Below are 10,686 nucleotides of genomic sequence, written 5' to 3'. Positions count from 1 at the left end.
CTATTATATAGGTTCAGAATAGAATTCAGTGACCCTGCCATCAGTCAAGAGAAAACAAGATTTATTTAGTCATTCCAAACAGTAGGATGTTCCTTATTTTTGAGCCACAATGATAGGATTCACTTTAGTTGCATATATATAAAAACCAGAAACACCATGTTTTTAGGGGATAGCTATAGTTGTAGCCACAAACAAAAATAAAGATGCTTTCAGTTTCCCCAAATGATATTTAGCTTTCTCAACTTCCAGTTTTCATCCCTTTTACATCCTTCAGGTTTAGTCGAGATGTTCTAAATGGCAAGGTCTGTTCTAGGAAGAGCTTTGTTACCGCATCTATAGACAATGCCCTTCTAGTCCATTCTTTCTCAAAGTGTGGTATCTGGACCAGCAGCGGCGTCACCTGGTGAGATCCTCAGGTCCCACTCCAGACCGACAAATTTGGAAACTCTGGGGGTGATGCTTAGCCTCTCTTTAACAAATCTTCCAGATATTTCTAACACGCAGTCATGTATGAGAACCACTGCTTTAGAGTCTCCCCCAAATCCTAATTCCTGTAATGAATTCCATGAATTCTAAGTCAAGGAAAACAGGTACCAGCAGCTTGATCATAAAACTCAGGCTTCATTGTGCAGAGGGTGGATTATCTCAGAGATCATATATTAAAGTCTAGGAACTAGAACATGGACATTGAATCATCTGGTTTTTACCTCCTCCCTTTGATGAGGACTTTAAGTTGTTTGGCTTTCAGTGTTAGTGTTTTTGGCCTCTTTTGTGTTCTAGAAAAGTGACATTATCCTCATTTCATAAAGTGACATTCACATCTTCAAAAAGGTCTTTCCTGATTAACCCCATCTTCCTTTGATGTGACATTTTACTCTGACTTGATCTCCTTTTAAGATTTGCATATTTGTTTTGCATGGCATTATTCTTCATTCAAGCCACATGCTTTGAAAATACTCTGAGTAGGTTACATCCATCTGTCAGACTATAGCTCATGGGCACAGACCATGATTTTGTCTCATCTCCTTGGAATGTATTTGGTCTCCATGCCTATGTAGGTCAATGCTATGCCAACCAACAGTGATGTGTGTGTGTGTGCGTGTGTGTGTGTGTGTGTTGGCACTACAAGTCTTAAAAAAAGAATGAAAAAAAAAAGAATGAAGATAAACTATTCAAATTGTCCTTAAGCCATGCATTCAGGATTAAGTTGCTCCAAATTCCCTACCATCTTCACAATGCTCAACCCTCATCATCCACAATGAATGAAACACATTTAAGAAGTCAATGAGGCAAATTTTTTTTCCAACTGACTAGCCAGAAGAAAAAGCCAGCTCCCATGTGATGGCCACATACCACGATCTGGATCACTGCTGCATTGGTGAGACAAGGGTGACTAACCATCCCAACTTTGCCCAGCATGAGCACTTTCCTGAGATATGAGATGTTTTGTGCTAAAACTGGACAGTTCTGGGTAAAGTGGGATAGTTGGTCACCTTCGCTGAGGCATCGAAGTCAGAGAACAATACAAAGAATTAGTAGGCTCAGTTTTCACATCATACCCTACCAATTATCGAAAAAGGCAATACTGTGATGAGACTTTCTCAATCCTCTAATGTCAACACCCTCCAGGGTAGCCCTGGAAAAATGTATAATAGTGTATAAAATGTTCAGCTCCCTCACTGTCCCCAGTTTACAGCTTTCTTCACATCCCTGCCCTTCAAGTGGCCTCAACTCTCTGAGCCTCCCACCTCCTGCCTTCTTCCCCCTGCCACCACCAAATCTTGCTCACAAGAGATTTCATCCACATGAAGTTACAAAGACTAACAGGGCAATGGTTCTCAAACCTCACCACACATTAAAAATATTCAGGGTGTTTTTGAAAGCACAAATGCCTGAACCCTACCAGTTGAAATACAGATTTAATTGATCTTGGGCAGATCCAGGCATTGGTATTTTTTAAAATACCAATCATCCCTTGATGATGTGCTGATCAGCGGCTAGAGTCAAGAACCACTGGTTTAAAGTACATGTTCTCAAATGTGGCTGTACGTTGAAATCACCTGGGAAGCTTTAAAAACTACCTACATCTGGGCCCCACCCCCAGACTCTCATCTAACTGGTCTTGGGCATATTATGGACTTCTGGATTGGTAAAAAAAAAAAAAAAAAAAAAGATTCCCCAAGAGATTCTAATGTGCAGCCAAGTTTGAGAACTACTGATCTGGCCTTCCCACTCTAAGTGTGTACTACCCACCTGCAAACCCACCTGGAAGCTAATTAGAATGTACACCCATAATGGGGCTCCTGGGTGGCTCCATCAGTTGAGCATCAGACTCTTGGTTTTGGCTCAGATCATGATCTCAGGGTCGTGGGATCGAGCCCCACATCAGGCTCTGCTCCTTCTCCTGCTTGAGCTCTCTCTCAAAAATAATTTTAAAAAATTTAAAAGAATGTAGTGAAAGGGAATAAAAGGGAAAGGAGAAAAAATGAGTGGGAAATATCAGAAAGGGAGACAGAACATGAGAGACTCCTAGCTCTGGGAAACGAACTAGGGGTGGTGGAAGGGGAGGTGGGCGGGGGGTGGGGGTGATTGGATGACGGGCACTGAGGGGGGCACTTGATGGGATGAGCACTGGGTGTTATTCTATATGTTGGCAAATTGAACACCAATAAAAAATAAATTTATTAAAAAAAAAGAATGTAGGCCCATGGGCCCCACCCTAGGCCTCCTGAAATCAAATCTGCAGTTTAACAAGATCCCCCGGGTAATTCATGTGCATGTTAAAGTTTGAGAAGCTCTGGTTTGGAGTGTTACCCCCTCCCAGAGCATTTAACAAGACACTAGAATCTTAACCAAAAAAATTCTCTTGCAAGAATTTTAGGCATCAGACTAAAGGTAGAAAAGCATTTTGGTGAAAGGAGGGTTTCCCCAGTCCTCTGAGTCATGTCCCCAGAAGCAGTCACCTACTCCTCCTACTCATAAGAACATTCTGGTATTATTAAATGTCAGCTGCAGATATACATCTGGCTATGAATCAACCAAGGGGAAAATAGACACTGTGGAGGGTTGTTGCTGGTGTGTGTGCTTCCTGGAAATGGCTGGCAGAGTTCAGGAACTGGAACTGATAACAAAGTTACCCAGGAGCACTTCATTTAAAAAAGATTTGAGGAAAATGGACCCTGTCCCACATGGAAAGCAGAGTATGAGTGTAGGGGATTGTTAGGGGTGTCACACAAAGGAATAGCATTATAGAGACTGAAATTAACCCAAATTTGAAATTGTATGTATTATCAGTGGGCAAGTTAGCAAATGCTTCTAACACTAAATACTATAAAAGATACTAAAACAAGAGCCAAAGCAGAAAATGGTAATGACTGTTACTCAGTTTAATAATGATGAAACATTATTTGGTTTAGTTCCTTTGTTTCATATTGAGGAGTCAGAGTTGAAGGGTTCCCAAACGTCTGAGCTGCACCTCCATTATAATGCAGTCCCATTCACTCCTTTGGTTAGACTTATTCAGAATTACACCCCATTGCTCATATGGACTGGTGAGGGGTAATAATGAAAAGGACTGCTCTGAATCACCCCCCAGTGGCTTTATTCTAAAAAAAAAAAAAAAAAAAAAAAAACATAAAGGAGCAAGGGGTAGACAAAGTCCTCTATGGGACCAAACTGGGAGGGATCCCTGGGTGGTGCAGCGGTTTGGCGCCTGCCTTTGGCCCAGGGCGCGATCCTGGAGACCCGGGATCGAATCCCACGTCGGGCTCCCGGTGCATGGAGCCTGCTTCTCCCTCTGCCTGTGTCTCTGCCTCTCTCTCTCTCTCTCTGTGTGACTATCATAAATAAAAAAATAACCAAAAAAAAAAAAAAAACTGGGAAAGCGATGTCTATACAACTGAATACACCACCCAATTTGGTCTTCATCAGAGGCCTCCTTCTGGGCCAAGTATATAAATTTTTGTACTCAAGATCCGATCACAGGATAGTTAATTCATTCCAGGTTCTTAAGTATCTCAGTAGTAGCCAAGAAGAAAAGGCTGCCTCTGAGACAATTAGTCAAACAGGAGGCCAGCATACTGAATCCCAGCAGTGTGTGCAATAAATTTCACAAGGAACAAGAGCAAAATCAACTCCGTGTACGCAAGAATGCAAGAAATAATAGACACCACACTAGAGCTACCACTGATAACCCATCAATTTAAGTTTATCTGAGAAAGCAATACTTCTGACTAGCCCCATCACCTAGGTACTCAGGGATTACTATGAATCAGACTTTTTATAGCAACACAATAATGCAATCATTTTATATTAGCATGGGCATCTCTAGGGAGCTTGTTAGCAATATACACTGTAGGCCCCACCCCATACCTGCTGAACCAGAATCCGCATTTTACCAAAATCCCCAGGTGATTCATATGCTCATAGATGTTTAAGAAACACAGATCTAGAACAGTGAATATCAATCCTGCCAGTGTCTCTGAATTACCTGGGGGGGTTCTCAACCTTGCAGCTATCCAGACCCCACCCTAAACTAATTAAAGCAATCTTTGGGAGTGGGGCTCCCTCCTCCTGCCCTGTTTTAAAAGCTCCCCAGGTGTTTCTGATGGGCAGAAACCTGCTGACAGGATATATTAGATTAAGGAGCAGAGCTGTTTTTCAAGCTATCATTCTCTCTCTTTGCCTTGCTCTTTCTCTTCCTTCCCATGAAATATTGGCCTCATAAGTATGTTAATTAAATTCATAATTAAAAATTAAAGTGCTTTTCCTTAAGCAGCCACATGGGTATGACGAGAACCTGTGTCCCTGAACATTATTTCTTCATGCCTCCTCAACAGAGCCAAAAAACTGTCTTATTGGCTCTACCCAGATATCCCCTGTTCCTTCCCTTCTAGAAACTTTATATAGTTTATATATATTTATATATAATTTTATATTTTATATATATATAATCTCCACATTGCAATATTACTCATGCATAAAGAAGAAAGAAATATTTCCATTCATGACAACATGGATGGACCCAGAGGGCATTATGCTAGGAGAAATAAGTCAGACAGAGAAAGACAAATACCATATGATTTTCCTTATCTGTAGAATCTAAAAAACAAAATGAATGAACAAAGTGAAACTTGTGAATACAGAGAATAGAATGACGGCTGCCAGAGGGGAGGGTTATTGAGAGGTGAGCTAAGTGGGTAAAGGGGTTAAGAGGTGCAAATCTCCAGTCATAAAATACCTAAGTAATAGGGATACAATATACAGAAGGGGACTACAGTTAATAATATTGTAGTGCAAATTTAACCTTGCCAAAAGAGGAAACCGTAAAGGATTTCATCACATGAAAAAAATTGTATGGTAAGGGATGGTAATGAGATGTATTGTGGTGATCATTTCACAATATATACATTCGTTGATTATGTTGTAACCTAAAACTAATGATTATGTTGTAACCTGAAACTAATAAAATGTTATATGGCAATTTTTAAATTTTTATTTTATTTAATTTGTTCATCATAATAAGTGCACTTTTATCCCCATCTTCAGTTTGTTTTCTATATTTAAGAATCTCTTTCTTGTTTTGTCTTTTTTTCTGTGCTCATTTGTTTTGTGTCTTAAATTCCACACATGTGAATGAGATCATATGGTATTTGTCTTCCTATGACTGACTTATTTCATGTAGCATTATACTCTCTACCTCTGTCCATGTTGTTGCGAATGGCAAGATTTCATTCTTTTTATGGCTGAATAGTATTCTAATTGTATATATGCCACTTCTTATTTATCCATTCACCTATTGATGGATCCTTGGGCTGCTTCCATAGTTCGGCTATTATAAATAATGCTGCAATAAACATAGGGGTGTGTGTATCCCTTTGAATTAGTGTTTTTGTATTCTTTGGATAAATACCCAGTAGTGAGATTGCTGGATCATAGGGTAGTTTTATTTTTAATTTATTGAGAAACCTCCATACCGTTTTCCACAGTGACTGAACCAGTTTGCATTTGCACCAATAGCACATCTATGTGGGAGATATTGGCGGGCAGTTCTCTTTTTTTGTTGTGTCTTGATCTTGATCTGCTTTTGGTCTCAGTTATACTGGCCTCATAGAATGAATTTAAAAGTTTTCCTTCTATTTTTTTGGAATTCTTTAAGAAGAATAGGTATTAACTCTTCTTCAAATGTCTGATAAAATTCACCTGTGAAGCCATCTAGTCCTGGACTTTCATTTCTTAGGAATTTTTTACTTACTGATTCAATTTCATTGCTGGTGATTGGTCTGTTCAAATTTTCTGTCTCTTCCTGCTTTAATTTTGGTAGGTTATATGTTTCTAGGAATTTATCCATTTCTTTGAGGTTGTCCAGTTTGTTGGCATATAGGTTTTCATAATATTCTGTTACAGTCATTTGTACTTCTGCTGTATTGGTTGTTATTTCACCTCTTTCACTAGCAATTTTGTTTATTTGAGTCCTCTTTCTTTTTTTAGGAGTCTTGATAGAAGTTTATCAATTTTGCTGATCTTTTATAAGAACCAGCTCCTGGTTTCATTGATATGTTCTATTGGTTTTCAGTTTCTATACCATTTATTTCTGTTCTAATCTTTATTATTTCATTCCTTTTTGCTAGGTTTAGGCTTTGTTCTTCTTTTTTTAGCTCCTTTAAGTGTAAGGTTAGGTTGTTTATTCGAAATTTTTCTTGCTTCTTGAGGTAGGCATGTGTTGCTCTAAACTTCTGTCTTAGAACTGCATTTGCTTCTTCCCAAAAATTTTGGACAATTGTGTTTTCATTTCCATTTATTTCCATGTTATTTTTTATTTCTTCTTTAATTTCTTGGTTGACCCATTCATAGTTTAATACCATGTTATTTGGCCTCCATGTATTCGTGCTCTTTCCAAATCCTTTCTTGTGGTTGATTCCTAGTTTCATCGGAATGGTCATAAAAAAAATGCATGGTATGACTTCGATTTTTTTTTAATTTGTTGAGACTTGTTTTGTGGCCTACCATGTGATCTATTCTGGAAATTGTTCCATGTGCACTTGAAAGGAATGTGTGTTCTGCCGTTTTAGGATGAAAAGTTCTGATTACGTCTGTTAAATCCATCTGTTCCAGTGTGTCATTCAACGCCACTGTTTCCTTGTTGAATTTCTGTTTAGATGATCTGTCAATGTAAGTGGGGTGTTAAAGTCCCCTACTTTTATTGTATTACTATGGGCTATTTCTTTTATGTTTGTTATTAATTGTTTTATGTATTTGGGTGCTCCCATACTGAGTGTATAAGTATTTACAATTGTATCCTCCTGTCAGATTGCCCCCCTTTATTATTATATGCGGTCCTTTTTTCCTCTTGTTACAGTCTTTGTTTTAACGTGTATTTTGTCCAATAGTATTGCTACCCTGGCTTTCTTTTGATATCCATTTGCACGATAAATATTTCTCCATCCCCTCACTTCAATCTGTAAGTGTTTTTTGGTCTGAAATAAGCCTGTTATAGGCAAAATATAAATAGGTCTTATTTTTGTATCCACTGTCATCTGTGTCTTTTGATTGGAGCAGTTCGTCTATTTACATTCAAAGGAATTATTGATAGGTATGTCTTTATTCCCATTTTGTTACTTGGTTTGTGGTTATTTCTATAGATTGTCTCTGATCCTTTCTTTTTGCTTTTGTATTTTTTACTTTTCACACTCTCTTTTATGATCTTCCTTTCTACTCAAAGTGTCCTCTTTAATATTTCTTGTGAGGATGGTTTAATGGTCATGAATTCCTTTATTTTTTGTCTGAGAAATTATTTTTCTTTCCTTCTATTCTGAATGATAGCCTTGCTGGATAGAGTAATTTTGCTGTAGATTTTTCCCTTTCAGCAATTTGAATATGTTATGCCACTCTTGTGGTCTGCAAAGCTTCTTCTGAAAAACCAGCTAATAGCCTTATGGGAGGAGGGGAGGTTCCCCTTGTATGTAATCATCTTCTTTTCTCTTTTGCTTTTAAATTTTTCTTTAATGCTACTTTTTGCCATTTTAATTACTATGTGACTTGGTATGGACATCCTTGGCTTGAATTTTGGGAGGTTTCTCTTTGCCTCCTGGATCTACATATTTGTTTCCTTCTCCAGATTAGGGAAATTTTCAGATATTATTTCTTCAAATAAATTTTCTGCCCCTTTATCTCTCTCTTCTTCTTCTGAGATCCCTATAATGTGGATGTTAATACACTTGATGAAGTCAGTAAGTTCCCTAAGACTATTCTAAATTTGTATAATTTTCTTTCCTTGCCTTTGCTCAGCTTGGTTACTTTCCATTACTCTGTCTTCCATTAATTAAAACCTCTGCTTTATCTAGCATGTTATTTATTCCATCAACTGTAATTTTTATTTCATTTATTGTGTTCTTGATCTCTGTTTGGCTCTTTTTTATCTCTGTGTTAAGGTTCTCACTGATGTCCTCAACTCTTTTCTCCAGTCCAGTGAGTATCTTCGTGATCATTACTTTAAATTCTCTATCAGGCATATTACTTATATCCGTTTTGCTTTGGTCTCTTCCTGTGATTTGGTCCTATCCTTTCATTTGAGAGACGTTTCTCTGTCTCTTCATTTTGTCTGACTTTCTGCATCTGCCAGCTACTTCTCTTGCTCTTAACAATAATAGCCTTATGAAGAAGGGGTCCTATAGTGTCCTGCAGTGCAGTCTCCCTTATTCCCCCAAGATCTGGTGCTTCAGGGAGGGTCTCCTAGGGAGTGTGTTGCATGTGCTCTGCTTTTGAGTCTTGGCCTTTTTCATTCAGTCTAGTTTTTGCAGAAGCTTTCTTTTCCTATTGTGGGCAGCAAGGTATTGGGTGGTCAGCTTGTGAATCAAGACCTGCCCTCACAGCTTTTGGAATTGAGGTCTCACAAAATGCACAAGTCACAGATGTGATGCTGGCAGGGTTTGTACCAGTCTTCGGTGGGAGGGGCCCACAGAGCTAGGACTCAAGACAGCACAACCAGAAAGGGTAGATTCATGGAAGCACAGGGGCAGGGCTTGGTATAAGCAAGTTAAGGAAGGAGTGTGGCTGCCCCACTGGTTCCCACAGGTGGCCATTGCTTATCCTAGAGCAGAAAGGGAAATGGTGCCTGCCAGCTCCTTTGTTCCTGGAGGGGTTCTCCCTATGATCCCTGTCTCTCCTGGCCATGTTCTGAGGTGAACAAATCACTCTCTCTCCTCTCTGTCCCTGGTGTTTTTCAAACTGCTAGTTCTACACTGTATCTACATGGGCTGTTGTTTGTCATGCTATCTCTTAAGGGCATGGACTCTGCTTCCTAAGGCTTTCCAGGCTCTCTGAGAGCTGAGCCATTGATTTTTAAAATTCCAGGCTTTAAGTCCTCCTGGTTTTAAGAACTCATGAAATTCAGCCCTCTCACTTTCAAAAGCAAATATTATAGAGAATCATCCTCCTCATTCATGGGCTCCCTGGTGTGAAAGTCTATTTTCACACCATACCACAGGCTCCCTCCCCGCCAGGAAAAGCCGTGGTCTGTTTTGCTCCCAGGCCTTATCTTCATCCTTCCTACCTTCTTTGGAGTGACCTCTTCCCTTCCTTTAGTCGTGGAGTTTGTTCTGCCAGTTTTGGGGCCACTTCCTAGTTTATTTATGCTGATATGGGTGTTATCTAGTTGTATTTGTTGGGTGAGCCGAGCTTAGGGTTGTCCTACTCTGCCATCTTCCCTGTTATATGGCAATTATACCTCAAAAAAAATTAGACGTATGTTGCCAGAAGCTAAGGAACTACCAGAAGCTAAGAGAGAAGCCCTATAACAAATCCTCCCCTCATTCCTTCACAGGGAGTATGGCTTTGCCACCACCTTGATCTTAGACTTCTAGCCTCCAGAACTGTGAGACAATAAATTCCTGTTGTTGAAGCCACCCAGTTTGTGGTACTTTGTTACAGCAACCCTAGTAAATGAATACATATTTATAATTATTTTCAGCAGTCTCACTCCTGACAACCATGCTGTTAACTTAGTGGTATGACTAAGTAAATGATAAGAATAGAACCATGGGAGGCACCCAAACTGGAAACATTTTGTCACATGTCCACACAGGAATTATGGGGTTGTATTTCTGGTAAATCATCACCTTCAAAAAGCTTACACTTCCTGTTTTGGTCAGCCTCTACATGCAGTATTGATAACCCTGCAGGTTTTCAATAAATCCTTACTGGCTACCTGCAGTATACCTGCTGTATACCCACAGCAATTGTAAAAAACTGAAGATCAAGCCAGGACAGGGGCCATGTAAGAATGACTCAAGCTACAAGCTGCTGTCAGTTAGAAGTCTGAGCAAATATATAGCAAAATAATGTTCATATGTTCCCCACCTTTTGGTGTTATTACATAATCATAGACTTTTAGACCATACTTCCAAGATATCTTGTTACAGTCCTACAAAAACTTCAGATGAACCCAGGCCCAAGAAACTTAACTACAATTATTCTATGGTGAATTAAGTTCCCTGAAGATTTGTTTGTGGCATGTCAAAAGAATATAATTTTATAGCCATTTATGCCTACCTGCTAGAATTCATTCTTTTATGTGATTTAATAATAAATTAAAATTATTTTAAAAGCTATTTAAGCCTCACATTTTAAAATGACATCTAGCTAATAATCCTGTCTAGAAACAGCATTCTCTAGGTTCCCATGAAAATG

This window comes from Vulpes lagopus, chromosome X (assembly GCF_018345385.1).
Source record: "Vulpes lagopus strain Blue_001 chromosome X, ASM1834538v1, whole genome shotgun sequence".
Taxonomy (NCBI): domain Eukaryota; kingdom Metazoa; phylum Chordata; class Mammalia; order Carnivora; family Canidae; genus Vulpes; species Vulpes lagopus.
This window is presented reverse-complemented; position numbering follows the sequence as displayed.